At 38.8% G+C, this 17,438-nt stretch overlaps 1 protein-coding gene across 1 annotated transcript in view; it reads left to right on the top strand.

Moving 5' to 3' along the window:
- Nucleotides 1–8,182: 8,182 nt before the first annotated feature.
- The window catches only part of LOC133245827 (sterile alpha motif domain-containing protein 9-like), a 36,432-nt gene continuing 27,176 nt past the window's right edge, over nt 8,183–17,438 (top strand). The window contains exons 1-2 of the mRNA XM_061413444.1: nt 8,183–8,559; nt 13,116–13,248. The gene's annotated coding sequence lies outside the window, so the exon portion shown is untranslated. The remainder of the gene's footprint in view (nt 8,560–13,115; nt 13,249–17,438) is intronic.

Here is a 17,438-nt window from a genome sequence, read left to right as displayed (position 1 = left end):
TTGCACCATCTCCTACAGAGCTCTTTCTTCCTTTCCAGACCATGAGATCCCTAAAAACTTCATCTGTGTGACAGACCCCTGAATTTGTACCATGTATCTTTGCTGTCTGGTATGTGTTTCTCTTACTAAGGAATCCAGAGTATTTCCTGCACCCTGAGTCCAATTGGCAAGATGTTATCAGCATAGTGGACACGTATAAATAAAGCTGCTGCAAACATTCTTGTACGTGTGTTTTGCTGGACACATGCATTCTCCTTTCTTGGAAGTACCTAGAATGTTCGGGTTGAGTAGACAAAATCCAACAGTTTTCCAAGGTGGATATATACATTTACACTCCCATAATCAGTATATAAGCATTCCAGTTGCTTAATCTTAATTTTTATAATATATATGTAATATATATAGTTTAATTTATCAGTTTTTTCTTTATCATTAGCCCTTTTCATATCCTGCTTAAGAAATTTTTGCCTACTTTCATATTCTCCTGTGTTTTGTCTTCAAACTTTTCTTTTGTTTTTGAATGTTTATAGTTTTCATAGATACTGCTGAATTTCTCTCGATTATTCTCATTTACATTTCTATCTTTAGTATTATGAGCTAGCTTATTTCCCCATATCATCCCCAACACCAGGTATTATTAAATTTTTCATGTTGGCAACGTGATATGAGATGATATTTTGTAGTTTTTAATACTTTTTTTATGAGTGAGGTTGAAAATACTGTATTTATTCATCTTTTATTTTCTTGAAAATCCTCTTCATATCCTTTGCTTATTGTTTTTAATTAGGGTATAATTGCTTTACAATGTGTGTTAGTCTCTGCAGGAATGGAATTGGCTTATTTGTAGAGACATGGATAGACTTTAAAAACTAAAAAAATTGAAGTCTTCATTTTTTCCATACTGATTTGTACAGATTCTTTATAAATTACAACGTTAGCTCTTTAACAGTATTATAAGTGTTAAAATTTTCCTGGTTGATTGGTGCTCTTTTGGCTTACTTTATGAAATATTTTACAAAGTGATTACATATTTATGCAACTCAAATGTATTAACTTTTTCTCTGTATGTTTTTTAGGGCCTTTACTATACCTTTCCCCACTTTAATACTTTTAAAACTTGGTCATGTTTTCTGAGAGTGTATTATTGAATTTATTATGTTTAAATCATTGAGCCATCTGCAATATAATTTAATGTAAGATGATTGAAGTTATCTAATTTTACTTGGTCCTGTATCAGGGAGTATGCTCTGTAATGGACACCGTGTGGACAGGGTACCTTAGCATCATTCTCTTAGTCAGGTTAAGCCCCAAAACATTGATTCCAAGAGAGACCACAAGCCTCCCATCTACCTTGAGATAGGTCCCATGGTTACTGTATTCTGAGTTTATATACATTTCTTTCTTTTTTTAAATTTTTTCCAAAGAATTGGCTCATCTTTTAAGTACCATTTTTTTCACTTGTCTCTTCAGGAACTGTTTTCATTCTCTTCACAGACAAAGAGAGAAAAAGAGGTGAAATCTATACATTATAATTGCTGATCTGAACTGTATGTGAAAAGATAGACTTAATGGAAGCCCTCCGAGTACCACACTTTTTTTCAGCCTGTCATGCTCTCTACTGGTCTTACTTATTTCTTTCCTTTTTCAACTTTTGATTGCTGGAGATATTTCGCTGAAGGAAAATCTGATTTTTCTGCCGTATTTCTGCTCTCTAGTTGGGGTGAGGATGAAGACGTTGAGATGATAGGAAGTGGCTTTTTTGCATCCTTTCTCTTGGTTGCCTACTGACACATTTGGTGGGTTACTCCATAGGCTAATGAAATTGTCCAGATTTTTTTTTTAGTCATTCTTCCCTCATTTTGAATTTTAAAAGTAGATACCACATGTTAATTCTTACATAATTGTCTCTTTCTATTCATTATTAACACTTTAAGTTTATGGAATAAGTGTGTACCCTTTTCTTTGTCTATATGTGATTAGAGGTTTGTCTATGTGTGGTTAGAGCCCCTTACCTTATACCTAGTAGAAGGCAAAACTAGAAAGCATTTACAGAATGACATGAGAAAATATGATCTCAAAGTAGGGAAGATGTTCTAAATAAGACACAAAAAGCATAAACCACAGGAAAAAGCTCATGAATTTAACCACATTGAAATTAAGAGCTTCTGTTTAACACCACGAAGTAAGTGAGAATCGAAACTAAGAGCTCGAATTAAATTTGCAATACACACAGGAAATAAAGGATTAGGACTTAAAACATCCAAAAACAAGCGACAAAAATTATGACCAAACTGATTTTAAAACATGCAAATTAAATAAAAAGGAATTTCACAGCTGAGGAAGCATAAATAGTACTAAACATATGAAAAGATTTTCAATCTACTACTAATGAGGCAAATGGAAATTAAAATTGCAGCAAGATGCAGTTTCACATCCACTTGAATGATAAAAGAAAGTCTCATAATAGCAAGCGTTATCACGGATGTAGAGTTTAAGGGAAACCCCTTAATCTGTTGCTTATAGTAATGTGGGGCTTCCCTAATGGCTCAGTGGTAAAGAATCTGACTCCAAGGTAGGAGCCAGAGTTGGATCCCTGGGTCAGGAAGATCCCTAGAAAGGAGCCTGGTGGGCTATAGTCCATGGAGGTCACAAAAGAGTCGAACATGACTTCGTGATTAAAACAACAACAATAGGAATGTAAACTGCTACAACTTCGGGAAACATTTAAGTATTATTTAAGAATGTTGATCATGTACATCAACCAAGATTCCCCTGCAGGCAACATTTTCTAGAATAGCCCTTGTTCATGTGCATCAGAAGACACACACAAGAATGTCCAAAACTACATTATGCCACTCTAATATTCATCAACAGAAGCATGGATAAGTCAGATATAGCAAAGTAACTCAGTAGGATATTAAATAGCAATGAAAAATAACTCCAGCTACATCAATGTGGATGAATGCCGAGTGCATGTATATGTAACAATCCAGTTCCAGTAGACAAAACCAAGCAGTGTTTCCTGTGAATATTTTTATGGGTGGTAGAATCTCTGGCGAAAATCCAGGAATCCTAAACTTATTTGCGTACGGCTGAGAAAGATGCCATTTAAAGAGGGAAATTTTAATTTGAAGTCCGTGAGAATGAAGGAGAGAATGAACGTCACTTTACTTCTTTCTCTTATTATGGTTAGGAGTGATATTATACAGGTGGTAATTGTATGATTCCTTTTTTATTTTCAGTAATTACTAACCTGTAATCCACCAACCAAAAACTTACAGATTGATAGGAAGTACAAGGACAAAAGTTTTTAATGAGCAGTTTGAGTAAGAAATTGAATCACCCTCCAATACTTGAGTGTGAATTTCAACAAACAAGGAAATTCTAGCCACAGTACAAGGAAACCTAATCACAACACAACCATCCAAATCGGGATGGCTAACTTGGGGTGGACACTGATGTTGATTACTTGGATGTTGATTACCTTTATTTAATCCTCACACTTCATTCAAGTTTCACCAATTATCTCAATAATGTGTTTTATAACAAAAAGACCCAGCATAAGTTGCATTTATTTCCTCCAATCTGAAACATTTCCTTAACCTCTACATATTTATGACCTTGACAATTTTCAAGATGAGAGGCCAGCTATTTTGTAGAACATCCATCAGTTTACATTTGCATGATGTTTCAGGGTTAGTAGATTTAAGTTATGCATCTTGGCAGGAATATCACAGGAGTGGTGCTGTGTACTCGCCGTCCTACTAGGGTCCATCATTCTCATTTGTCCCATATTGATGTCATTCACCTTGAGGACTCGAAGATACCACTGAACAAAACGGCCTGCAGGCTTCTCCACTGAAAAGTTAGTCTTTCTCATTGTCATTAGTATTTGGTGGGAAGGTAAATTGAAACTGTCAGTACACTATTTCTCATCAAATTTTCCACTTATTCATTTACTTATTTATATCTATTTGAACTCATGGTTCTCTATATCATTCAGTGAATTATCTGATTATTCAGTGGATAATCTGTTACTACACTGTTTATTTTGATCCTTCAGTTGTCCTAGATTTGAGTATCAGGAACCTATTCAAGTTGACTAAACTTTTAGTACTTTCTGTATCTTTCTTTGATCTCTTCCTTGCTTTCTGAACCAAAAAAAAAAAAAAAGATTCAAGCTTATCTTATACCTTCCCTGTCCCATCTCTGGAATCTGCTATCTTTCCAAGGGGCCCTGGTTTTTAGAGAGAAAAATGGCAATTAGAAGGCACCATTTGAGTGCTAGTTGTGCTTATTGCTATGGAGGTGTCTCTCCTCACTCTCAGTCAGAGAGATGATAATATATTCACAGCTATATTTATTTCCATATCTAAATATACTTTTAAAACATGAATTCACACAGATATCTCCAACTGTAGTTCCATACTGCAAATTATTCTCTTCTCATGTCTGTAACCCACTTCTCCAATAGTGAAAAATATGGCTTTCACTTCCTTATATATTTTCTTATTTGAATAATCCCTCTGTGTAATCAATCTTCTATCTCAATGCTGCTATCTCCTGCCCAGAAGAAGTGCCCTCCTCTCTCAACTCAGCTCTGGCTCTTAACCAAAATGAACTTTAATGATTTCTAATCTTCCCAGGTGGCTCAGTAGTAAAGAATCCTCCTGCCAATGCAGGAGATGTGAGTTCAATCCCTGGGTCAGGAAGATCCCCTGGAGAAGGATATGGCAACCCACTCCAGTATTCTTACCTGGGAAATCCCATGGACATAGCAGCCTGGTGGGCTACAGTCCACGGGGTCACAAAGAGTCAGATACAACTTAGCAACTGAGCATGCAAGCTTTACTAAACTTGGGACAGGTATCTTCTAGATTATAGGTCCCTGACTAAAGGCCTCCCTTCCCTTAAAGCATTTACTTTAGAAAATTTGTAGTTGCAAATTATTTCTCTGCCCCTTTAAAATGTATGCAAATATTCTCCCAGCCTGGTTCCAGTTTTATAACCCAGGGTTGTCCTTCTCAAGCACCAAGGAACGAGGTATTTGAAATGTAAACATCAAAGGAGATAGCACCCCTGTTTCCCAGTATCTGTGAGAAGGTGGAAACCTGACTTGGATGCATGTCAACCAGCTATCCCAGGGGCCTAATCACAGAGAAAAACATTTGCAAACTAAGCCACACAGTGCGCTTCAGGCACCCCATTGACCAACCTACCACACAGTGGTCCAGCTTTTTTCACTAGTTCATTCCAGGGTTTAAAAACCTTCCCATGTTTTACTTCAGAAGAGCTGAATTCAGTCTCTTTCTCTCCCCTCTGTTACCATAGTGGTGGTTCAGTTGGTATGTCTTGTCTGACTCTTGTGACCCCATGGACTGTAGCCCACCAGGCTCCTCTGTCCATGGGATTTCCCAAGCAAGAACACTGGAATGGGTTGCCACTTCCTTCTCCAAGGGATTTTCCTGATCAGAAATCAAATCCTGGTCTCCTGCATTGCAGGCTAATTCTTTACTGACTAAGCTATGAGTTCTCGAATAAAGCCTTCCTTGCCTGTTTTAACTTTCCTCAGTGCAATTTTTGACACTCTTCATTTTAGCATCTTCTCCCAGAAGAACACTCTCTTTTCTGCTTGGGCTCTAATAGCCCACACCAGATCAATCCTCCATTTAGACACTCTGCTCACTGTGCTAGCTGCCCCTGCCCCCTGAAAGTCCACACCTCCACACCTCCCTCAGGCTCGGATTCCCAGCACCGAGTCACTCCTACAGATGGATACTCCCTTCACACTATGCAGGTTCTGACTCGCCCCACCTCGACCGCACCCCCATCCTGCCAGGTCAGCCGCCTTCCTAGGCCCTGACTTCCCACTCTCCCACCATAGACATCTACTTTTCTCTGCACGTATAATGATTTAAGGACTGAACTGTTTGAAAATGGAAAAGAAATAAAAAGAAGGTCAGGGAAAGAAAGGGGAAGATGAAGACTTCATTTTATTCCAGACATTCTTGCCCTGTCTATATATTAGAACTGCTTAGGCAGCTTTTAAAAATGTACTTGTCCCTAGAGATATATGGTTGCCCAAAAGCAGTCCTGGGCATTTTCTGCTTTTACTGAAAACTCCAGATGATATTATTGTGGAGTCTGGGTTCAGAACTGCACCATTAGGTACAAAGAAGGGGTAGATGGGGCACAGGTGGGTTTAGGGATCTGGAGAATGAAGTGTATGAGAAAGCCCACCTGAAGCCTTCAATTTTGTCCATTAGGTAGAAAGAGATGTCACCAGGTGAGAATGAGGGGGTCAGAATTTTCAGGAGATGGGAAGTGGAGAATCTAGGAAACTATACTTATTCAGAGAGGGAGACAAAGTATAATAAAGAACAAAAGACTGTGGACATAATGCTGAACTTAACAAAAACTGTAGCAAGAGTCCTACTGGGGTGGATTGTTCATCTTTAGAATATTGTGGAACACAGGAACGTGTGCATTCTGAAAGTCCACACTCACTTGGGTTTTAGTATAGCCCGCCAGTTTGGGAAAACACCTGGGAGTATCAGTAGACATTATAGCTCAAACAACTATAAAAATGATCTTCACCTAATGAAAAAATGTTCATGATATCCTTAGAGAATTTTGCTTAACAAGCTTACCAAGGTTGTGGGGGTGTATGTGTTATTGAGATTTTATTGTTTATTAATTATATCATTCCATACAATTTTAAGTAAACAGACTTTGAGAAAATACACTGGGAGATTTAAACAGATGATGGTAATATTGATGAAAACATTCAAATGTGTTACAGAAGATAGCAAGAGGCACCACTTCCACTATCATTCCCCAAATTTGTAGATTTCATGTAAGAATAAATATAGTTCGTGGCATTCTTTATAAGTCTATGAACACCGTGTGTGTGTGTTAGTCGCTGTGTCCAACTCTTTGTGACCTTAGGGACTGTGGCCTGCCAGGCTCCTCTGTCCATGGGATTCTCCAGGCAATAATACTAGAGTGGATTGCCATGCCCGTCTCCAGAGGATCTTCCCAACCCAGGGACTGACCCCGTTCCCCCATACTGCAGGCAGATTCTTTACCATCTGAGCCAGCTGGGAAGCCCTTGAACCATGATATACCTGAACAATCTCAAAACTTCAAAGCAAAACAAAGCACTTCTACCAGCAGATGTAGCAGTTTCAGTTTCTTTAAAAAGCAACAGCAGAAGCTAATGCAACATTGCAAAACAATTTTCCTCCAATTTTAAAATGCAAACAAATGAACAAAAACTATATACACAACCCCCAAAGTTGTCATATTCCAGTGGTTCTGAATTTTTATATTCATATCAGAATAATTCAGGAAATAAAATGTGATTCACTGTTCACTCCCTATTTGAAATTATATGTTTCCATACATGATTATCTGGTAAAATTTCTCAAATATTAAATTTATATTTTTAAAATATATGGATAGAAAAAAGTATAATGGAAAACAAAGATTACATTCGGATATGTTTGAATATGGTTCCTCCCCTTCTTTCTATATTCTGTATTTCTTAAGTTTGAAAATGAACTTCAATTATATTCATAATTTTAAAAACTAATGTTCTAGTTTTTAAAAAATAATGAAATTCATGATGACCCAATGTACATAAGTATTAGTTTACTGGGACTGCCATAACAAATTTCTACAGATAAGATGAGTTAAAAATCAGAAATGTATTTGCTCATAGAGGCTTAAAGTCCAAGATCAGGGATTTGTCAGAGTTGGTTTCTTTTAAGGCCTCTATCTCTGACTTGTAGATGGCTGTCTTCTCCCTATGTCTTCACAGGGTCATGTCGTGTGTGCGTGTGTGTGTGTTTGTATGAGCATGTAACACCAATCTCTTCTTATAAGGACACCAGTCATATCTGGATTAGGATCCACCCTATGACCTCATTTTAGCTTAATTAACTCTTTAAAGACCTTCTCTGCAAATACAGTCACATTCTGAGATAAGGAGGGTTAGGGCTTCAACCTATGAATCTGGGGAAACAATTCAGCCTGTAACAGACACTTGGATTACTCTGAGCTTTCAGTGTTTTCCCAGTATTTTTTTTTTTCTGTAGGTTTTTTTTTTTTTTTTTTTCCAACCTCGATTTCTTAACTCTGGGTGACTTGAAACTCTGTCTGGTGAACAGTTTCTCAGCAATGGTTCAGCTTTGTTGATTTTCTGTAATGTCAAGGGCAGCCGTCCATGGGGTCGCACAGAGTTGGACACAACTGAAGTGACTTAGCAGCAGCAGCAGCAGCAACATATATTTATATACATTTAATATTTTAGAAACCTAAAGAAATATGTTCAGAAGCAAAACTGAAACTGTTTGCATTTCTACTTCCTCGCTCTGCTTCTGCACAGGGTCAGGGCTTCAGGAGACAAGTAAACTTCACAACTTAAAGCCTTATTTTTTAAAAAGGATTCTTACAACCACGTATCTCCTACCCATTAGAAGAAGAATAAGAAAGCAAAAATTTTAAATCAACCATTTAAAGTTTCTGATGTAAGAAGAAGTTTTCAGAAAAATGCTGGTAAGTTTCCCAATCATTACACTTTTATTTTTTTATGCTTATGAGGAAACTGCTATTTTTATAAACTCCAGCTGTAGTTTTTAATTAAAAAAACATGTGTTTGTACCTAAGCCATTACTTGTAAAACTATTGAAAGTAGAAATATGCGTGTTTTAATTCTACATTGGTATATTTAACTAAGACTATCTTTGTAAATGTTCTTCTAAAAAGAAATGGATCATTAAGTGTACTTAAGGTGGTGAGCGGGTTTCTGGTCATGTAGGGCAGTGGGGAAAAATGATACAGAAACAATGCAAAGACCTTTGGAAAGTTTAACATAAAAGACTGTAAAGGAATCTGTGGTCATGTGCAATTCTGCCTTCCAGAACTTAAGATGTTATTAGAAGTCCAACAGAATATTTAATCAAAGATAACATCCCCCAGAGGCTATTTTTTAGGTTAAGTGCTTCCTTCACATCCATCTCATACAGCAATTTGGTTTAAAAATTAAAATGAAAACTTAAACTTATGCTTAGGAAAATAAAACTAAGCTTGGCTTGTGTGTGGTTTCAGTTTGTCAGACCATCAAAAGACAGTGTGAGTAGCCTTCCTGGGCAGCAGCCAGGATTCTGAATGGTCTTTCCCCCAATCAGCTCTCAGTCATGTGAAGCAGAACAACTCCTCAGGGCATGATATCTGGGATGCTACTGAGGACCTTAGTCTTCCCTGGTGGCTCAGTGGTAAAGAATCCACCTGCGATGCAGGAGACTTGGGTTCAATCCCTGGGTCAGAAAGATCCCCTGGAGAAGGGAATGGCACCCACTCCAGTATTCTTGCCTGGAGAATTCCATGTTCAGAGGAGCCTGGCGGGCTACAGTCGATGGGGTCCCAAAGATAGGACACGACTGAGCAACTAACAACAACAGAGAATCCCTTGAGATGAAGGTGGGTGAGCCCCAGTTCTCATCCTGAAGAGCTCTGCTGATTTGGTACCTCTTAATCCTCAAGAGAGGTAACTGGAGGAGTCACTTGAGAATGGCATCCTGTAGCTCCTTTGTCAATGATTACTATTAATAAGATTTGTGTTCATGATTATTTCAAAACAGGAAGATGAGGGCCCCTAGGAAACCAAGAGTGTGTCAAGGCATTCTCAAAATTTGTTCACACCAGTCATTTTGACCTTTATATATTTCCAACTATATATATATACATGCATACATATGGTCTTAAAATTGATGAACTATAAACTACTTTAAAAGCATTACTGAATGTAATAGGTTAGAATCATTATTTTTCCCCACTCCTGTCATGTGGGAGAGAGGAGTTGAGAAACTTTTGAAATTATAATCAGTCCACGGATATTTTTAAAGAGTTTAGCATATTTGATTGAGACCAGGTATTGTTGATGTTTACATTTAACAGAAGAAAAGACTCCATACTTGAGCATTAAATGTCAGTGACCTTATGTGAGAAAAGTATTTCTGTTTCCCTGGTATCTATAGGCTGAATCTGAACAAAAAGATGAAACAGAAAACTGTCGCCTGTTAAATGGCACAAAGTTCCCTTTGCAGCATCCCCGATGTTAGACACCACACCCAGGGAGCCACTGGCGGCTTAGAAGCCAAAGAGAGAACTGTCAAAATAAGGGACGGATTACACAAGGAAATCAAGGAAATTCTTTCTTTTTTTTAATTTATTTTTAATCGGAGGATAATTGCTTTACAATGTTGTGTTGGTTTCTGCCATATAACAACATGAATCAGCCATAAGTGTACACATGTCTCCTCCATCTTGAGCTCCCACCCACCCCACCCATCCAGCCCATCCAGGTTGCCACAGAGCACTGGGCTGAGCTCCAGAGGGAAATTCTTGATGTGCTACTTCATTTCCAGAATGTTGGGCCTTATTGGAATATTGTAGTCACTGGCTAAATCAAAAGAGAAAATTTGGAGTCTGTCCTCTGAGTCCTTAGGATATGCAGAGAGAGGGGAGATGGTTTAAATTACTGAAAGCAGACCTGGGCTAAGAGAAGGTATTGCATCAGACCCTAACAGAGTACGTCTGTGGAAAGAGCCAGGTGCCTCCCCTGGAGATCAGCTTCCCCGAGCAGAGGCAGCAGGGGAAAACAGCAGACGTGCTGAGGTGCCAACCCTGAGGGCCGAGGAGAAAAAGGGACCCATGCGGGGGGAAGTCTGATTTGGGAAATGGCCTCATTTGGGGACTGGGAGTGACACAGCAGAAAAGTTTTATGGGGTATTATGGAACTGGGGTACCTAGAAGGACTGGGGGAGAAAACACACTAACTTTCTTTTCCTTTTGATAAAACTTTTTTTTTTCTTCTTTTGTGACCAGATGATTGAAGCTAGAGTTAGGTCTGGCCTAACAGGCAGCAGAGTAAAGAAAGTTCCCCAGATTTCAGTCTGGGATTCAAGCCAAGTAAAATAAGTGCCCAAGTATAATGAGCAAAAATTCCTTGACCAGACATTGCTAACTCAATGATTTTCAAAAATTCATTATTTTTAACTACTCTTAGAAAATATGTTATTCGTTCAACAAATTTTTGTTAAGAAGCTACCACATGCCAGGCACTGGAAAATAGTGAACAAAACGCACAAAAATTCTTGACACAGAATAATGGAGAGAACAGAAAACAAAAAAGGTAAATAAGTAAAAATACATGGAATGGAATACTGGATTGTGATAAGTCCGATCTAGCTTGTTTTAAAAGCCAGATGAGGGAAAGGAGACATCGGGAGATGGGATCGTATTCAGTAGGCTACCAGAGCAGTGTCTCTGTAAGAAGGTGATGTTTGATAATGACCTGAAGGAAGTGAAGGAGTGAGCCCTACTGGTGTCCAAGGATATTCCAGGGAGCGGAAACAAGTGAAGTGCTGGAAGCAGGAGCAGATGCCACCTGTGAGGAGCAACAGAGAGCTGTACCAGATTTAGAGACAGAAAAACAAAGCTAAGATGTTATATCAGAGGGGGGAGCCTGGTGGGAGGCTGTCTATGGGGTCGCACAGAGTCGGACACCACTGAAGTGAGTAGCAGTAGCAGTAGCAGCAGCAGCAATAGGGTGCCTGGTCATCTGAGGCCTGGGCTTCCCATGCAGCATAGTGGTAAAGAATCTACCTGCCAATGCAGGAAACCCAAGAGACATGGGTTCAATCCCTGAGTCAAGAAGATCCCTTACTCCAATATTCTAGCCTGGGAAATAGCATGGACAGAGGAGGCTGGTGGTCTATAGTCCGTGAGGCCACAAAGACTCAGACACGACTGAGCAACTAACACACACACATAAAGTTCATAATAAGGAGCTCGGCGTTCACTGCAAGTCAAATGGGAAGCCACTGGAGGAACTGAACAGAATATTAGTATGTTATTTACATTTGGAAAGGGTCACTCTAGCCGAGATTTTTAGATGTCCCCAAAGGGATCAATTACAGCAAGAGTGAAACTCGTGAGAGAGCCACTGCTTAATTTAGGAGAGAGATGATGGGACCTGGACCAGGAATGGAATGGGTAGCTGGTAATCAGATGCCTGTTTTGAAGATGCGACCTATAGCATTTGCTCCACACTGAATGTAGAATGTGGGAGAAGAGAAAGAGAAAGTATGCCTGCAACATATTTTGAATGTTTATTTAATTAAAAGTATTTACATATAGAAAGAGATGCCATGCAGAACTGCCATACAACCCAGCAATCCCACTGCTGGGCATACACACCGAGGAAACCAGAATTGAAAGAGACACGTGTACCCCAAAGTTCATCGCAGCACTGTTTACAATAGCCAGGACATGGAAGCAACCTAGATGTCCATCAGCAGATGAATGGATAAGAAAGCTGTGGTACATATACACAATGGAGTATTACTCAGCCATTAAAAAGAATACATTTGAATCAGTTCTAATGAGGTGGATGAAACTGGAGCCTATTATACAGAGTGAAGTAAGCCAGAAAGAAAAACACCAATACAGTATACTAGCACATATATATGGAATTTAAAAGGATGGTAACAATAACCCTGTATACAAGACAGCAAAAGAGACACAGATGTAAAGAACAGACTTTTGGACTCTGTGGGAGAAGGCGAGGGTGGGATGATTTGAGAGAATAGCATTGAAACATGTATATTACCATATGTGAAATAGATCATCAGTCCAGGTTTGATGCCTGAGACAGGGTTCTCAGGGCTGGTGCACTGGGATGACCCCAAGAGATGGGATGGGGAGGGAGGTGGGAGAGGGGTTCAGGATGGGGACACATGTATACCCATGGCTGATTCATGTCAATGTATGGCAAAAACCACCACAATATTGTAAAGTAATTAGCCTTCTTAAAATAAATTAATTAATTTTTTTAAAAAAGCATGTGCTTTTAAATTTTCTACACTTGAAAAATTTTCTAGTAAAAAGTTAAGGGGAAAATCTGTCCCACAAACAGTTTCTAGTAACAGTCCAATCAATTGCATTTTAATTTTGCTGTGATTTTTTAATGTAATAGATTCTCAACAAATATATCCCAGGTAAAGTTGGGCAATGACCAGATCTTTTATGACACCTCTGCTTCCTCATAGATGCCTTCTAGGATGTAACTCCTGTAAATTCACAAGAAAATGCAGCTCATCTAATAGTGGGAGATCAAAGAACCTCTTCAAGACCTATTTCAAGTTGCTGATATGAAAAGGAGGAGTTTTCAGATAAGCCCTGGTAAGTTTCTAAGAATTAGAGATAACTGTTTCATCAACTTTCTTTAAAAGCTATCTTTAAAAACTAATTCTAAAAACTAAAGCATAACTTTGGAAATGAATATACTTTGAAGTGTACATAAGCCATTTCTAACAAAATGATTCAAAAACTATTGAGAAATCTCATTGTTTTCATATACACATCACCAGATGCCACTGTTTTTTTAAAAAAAAAGAAACCTTCCAGCAAGCAAGGTGCAGAATGTTTCTGATGGTGGAAGGCTCTGGAGATGAGGCTGGAAGACCTAAGTAAAATTTAGATCAAAGATCCAAACTGTTTAGAAAATTGTGACTCATGCAGCTATGCAAAATTCTGTCTGATATAACTCAAGATGGTATCAAAAGTTTCTGTTGTTGCTGTTGTTTAGTCGCTAAGTCATGTCCAACTCTTTTGCGACCCCATGGACCGTAACTCCCCAGGCTCCTCTGTCCATGGGATTTCCCAGGCCAAGAATGCTGGAGTGGGTTGCCATTTCCTTCTCCAGAGGATCTTCACAACCCAGGGATCAACCCGAATCTCCTGGATTTTTTACCATTGAGCCAGGGAAGCCCTATCAAAAGTTTACATCTGGTTAAAGATGAAAACCTCCAAAGTTTAATCAACATTTTACTCAAGGCTTTCCTTTACAATTAGCTTATATAAAGACTATGAGAAGAATTACATAATTTTAATGTAGTTAAACACAGTCCTAGGAAATGAAACTAGCTAGCTTTGTAGTTTCAGTCTGAAAGAACATCAAAGCAAAGCATATGCCTGCTGGGCTCAGCCAAGCCTGGGAGCATCCTTTCCTGGAGGCATGAGTACCTTCAGGCTGCTGAGGCCCAGTGTCCTAAAGGTGGGGGTGGGCACTGGTTCTCACCACTGAAGCTGCTAGTTTAATCCTTCCTGCTCACCACTCCCCAAGAGAAAAAATAAAAGACTTTAGGCAATGGATCCTGAGAGTAAGTACTCATAAAGAGAACTCTGGGTTCAAAACTTTCCCAGAACAGAATAAAGAAGGTAAACTGTAATTTCTCTCCGCAGCTCCAGGAGCAGCTCCCCCTTGACCCACTTTAGACAGGGGTGTTTCAAGTGCATTTCTTTTGAAGAAGCAAAGCAAAAGCAAGCAACAAACAAGACAACACTGGTTCTGGTCCGATTGCCCTATACGCACAATGAACGGTGAAACAGATTAGCTGAGAGAAGACATAATTCAATTATGAAATAGTTTTCCTGATCACAACTCCCCCCACCCCCTTTACTTACACTGTGTGGTCTTGCCAAACATAAAGCTCTCTCATGTTTAAAAAATATGCCAACACTCCAGAACGTAAATATGATCGGGTAATGTTCATGAAAAGACTTTGTAAGCCTCAGAACAGTGAACTAGACTAAAGTTCTGTATAAACATTAACAAACCATCGCTGAAAAAAAGGTTGAAGACAGTGATGGGCCAAGGAGTTATATCAAAGCACTGTAAGACCTTTTTGCTCAAATTATTGTCACCTTGAGTTAAGTACAATATATCACTCCAGACCAAATATGGATCAGTGATATAAGTTGCTCATATAATTGACAGAGTGCAAAATTCATGTGAAAGCATTACCAAATATACAGTAGCTTCAAATCAGTATGTATCTTCTCAGCTCCCATCATAAGAGTGGGCAGTTGAGAAATTTGTTGATGTTATAAAGGGTCTTCATTTTTGAATAATGGGGGAAGCTTTGAGATAACTCAAAGAATTAAAAAAAAAAAAAAAAAACTGGCTTGGGAAGAACAGATGTCAGTCACTCTATCCCATCTCCCTGGATAGAATTCCTGGGAGAATTCAAACAATGAAGGAGAAAGCAAGAAAGAGCCTGTCTCCCTGTTAGGTGATGAAAAAAAAAAAAGATCACTCCCACCATCCCCACATTACACACACATATACACATGCCAGTGTGCGCATACACGGTTCTCCGGGCAAGTAATAGCCTGTAAGCAGGAAATCCTTCATGGGCTGTTTCTTGTAGTGTTCTGGGCCAGAGGCAAATGCTATAATCATTGGCTCAAACAGGAGAGAAAACCTAGAACTTTTCTTTACAGTCTTTGGGGGCACCCAGAGGAGCTTACTGTGAGACACTGGCTAAGAGAAGATAGTGCCTCAGGCCTGGGCAGGGCAGGTCTGCGGAGAATGATAGGAGCATCTCCAGAGTAAGGTCTGTCTGGCTGGAACAGCCAGAGCAGTTAAAAGAGCAGAGGACAATGCAGAGACCCCCTGAGTTGAGCTCACCGAGGATCTAAAGTAGAAAACTCTGGAAACAGGGTGAAGCAGGACAGCCAATGGAAAAGGCTTGTCCTTAGAAGACAGGCTTAGCATGCAAGCCCAGCAGTGCCAGTCCTCCACTGAGCGAGTGACCCAGGTGAGTTAGAACTCTGTCTTCTCATTTGTTAAGTGAGAATAAACTTTGTTTGCAAGCATCTGGTAAGGATTAAATTGAATAGTATAAGTTACTGATACATATCTGGCACTTAGTAGGCTCTTATTAGAATGAGATCATTCACATACTATAAAATTCTTTTTAAGTTATACAGGTCAGTGGTTTTTGGTATATCCATAGAGTTGTGCACAGTTTTAGAACATTCTCATCACACCCTTAAAAATCCTGTACCCGTTAGCAGTCAGTCACCATTTCCCCTATCCTCTAGCCCTTGGCAACCACCAATCTATTCTCTGTCTCTACGGATTTGCCCATTTTGGACATTTCATATAACTGGAATCACACAATGTATGTTCATTTGTAAATGGCTCCTTTCGTTTTGCATAATGTTTTCGAGGTTCATCCATGTTACATTATCATGATTTCATTTCTTTATTGTCACATAAATTCCATTGTATGAATATACCACATTTTGTTTATTCAGTCATGAAGGCAATTTATTTTTGTTAAGCACTAAATGGATATTGCTTTGTTGATCTAAGATGGGTGTGTTTTACCAAGTTTGCCAAGACCTTCTTGAATTTAAGTTACTATCTTTATCACTCCATTTCAGTCTTTGTTTAAAGTCCTTTATTCACTAATAGTCTATTTCAATCTCCTTCTCCTAAACATATAACCTTAGTTTTCTCAAACCCTATTGTTTACCCCTTTTCCAATACTCACCTTCACATTTAGATATGTTATAGGTACATCAGTTTATATGATTTCAAGTAGAAACAATATTTTTCCAATAGTTGGAAAACTAATTATCACACTGGAAACAAGGAAGGGAACAACTGGATAGATAGTTGTTTTTTTTTTTAGTTCATTACTCATACCTAAGTTAAATATAAATTGAAAAAAAAATTATACCCCAGAATGTTTCTTCAAACCATTTGAATGTTTTATTTTTTCATTTTTATTTGAAAAAATAAATATCATTCCTGAATACCAAATATGCATGAGCTATCTAAGAGCCAGAATATCTTTAAACATGGTTGGCTTCTACTAATCACTGTGAAACCACATCACAATACCTCTGAAGGATAGGTAAATACAGACTATTTGGATCAGCAAATTCTTTAGCAAACAATCATTCTATTTCCCAGCATTAACAATACTCTCAATATTTCCTCAAAACACTTGACTAAATAAACACAGACTGGATTAGACAAAAACTTAACAGTCAGTTTGATATCACTCTGAAGGAATAACTGGTATATTAGTGTGGAAATAACTATGATAAGAAATGCACACCCAATGTGGGATTTTAAATCATGTGAATAGTATTTTAAGTTACCAAAAAGAGACATGGAACAAAGGGGAAGAAAAAATTTTTTTGGCTGCACCGTGCAGCTTTGGAGATCTTAGCTCCCTGACCAGGGATAGAACCCAGACCCCACCAGTGAAAGTGCAGAGTTCTAACCACCGGACCGCCAGGGAGGTATTTTTTAAGAGACATCAGAGGTCTCTGCTTAAAGCTGAGTGAAGTGAAGTCTCTCAGTCGTGTCCGACTCTTTGCGACCCCATGGACTGTAGCCTACCAGGCTCCTCAGTCCATGGAATTTTCCAGGCAAGAGTACTGGAGTGGGTTGCCATTTCCTTCTCCAGGGGATCTTCCCAACCCAGGGATTGAACCCGAGTCTCCTGCATCACAGGCAGATGCTTTACCATCTGAGCCACCAGGGAAGCCTCTTGAGTAAATAAAGTGTA

This window comes from Bos javanicus, chromosome 4, assembly GCF_032452875.1.
Source record: "Bos javanicus breed banteng chromosome 4, ARS-OSU_banteng_1.0, whole genome shotgun sequence".
In the NCBI taxonomy this organism is placed as follows: Eukaryota; Metazoa; Chordata; class Mammalia; order Artiodactyla; family Bovidae; genus Bos; species Bos javanicus.
The sequence above is the reverse complement of the archived record's forward strand: the minus strand, read 5'-3'. Positions and strand labels throughout refer to the sequence as shown.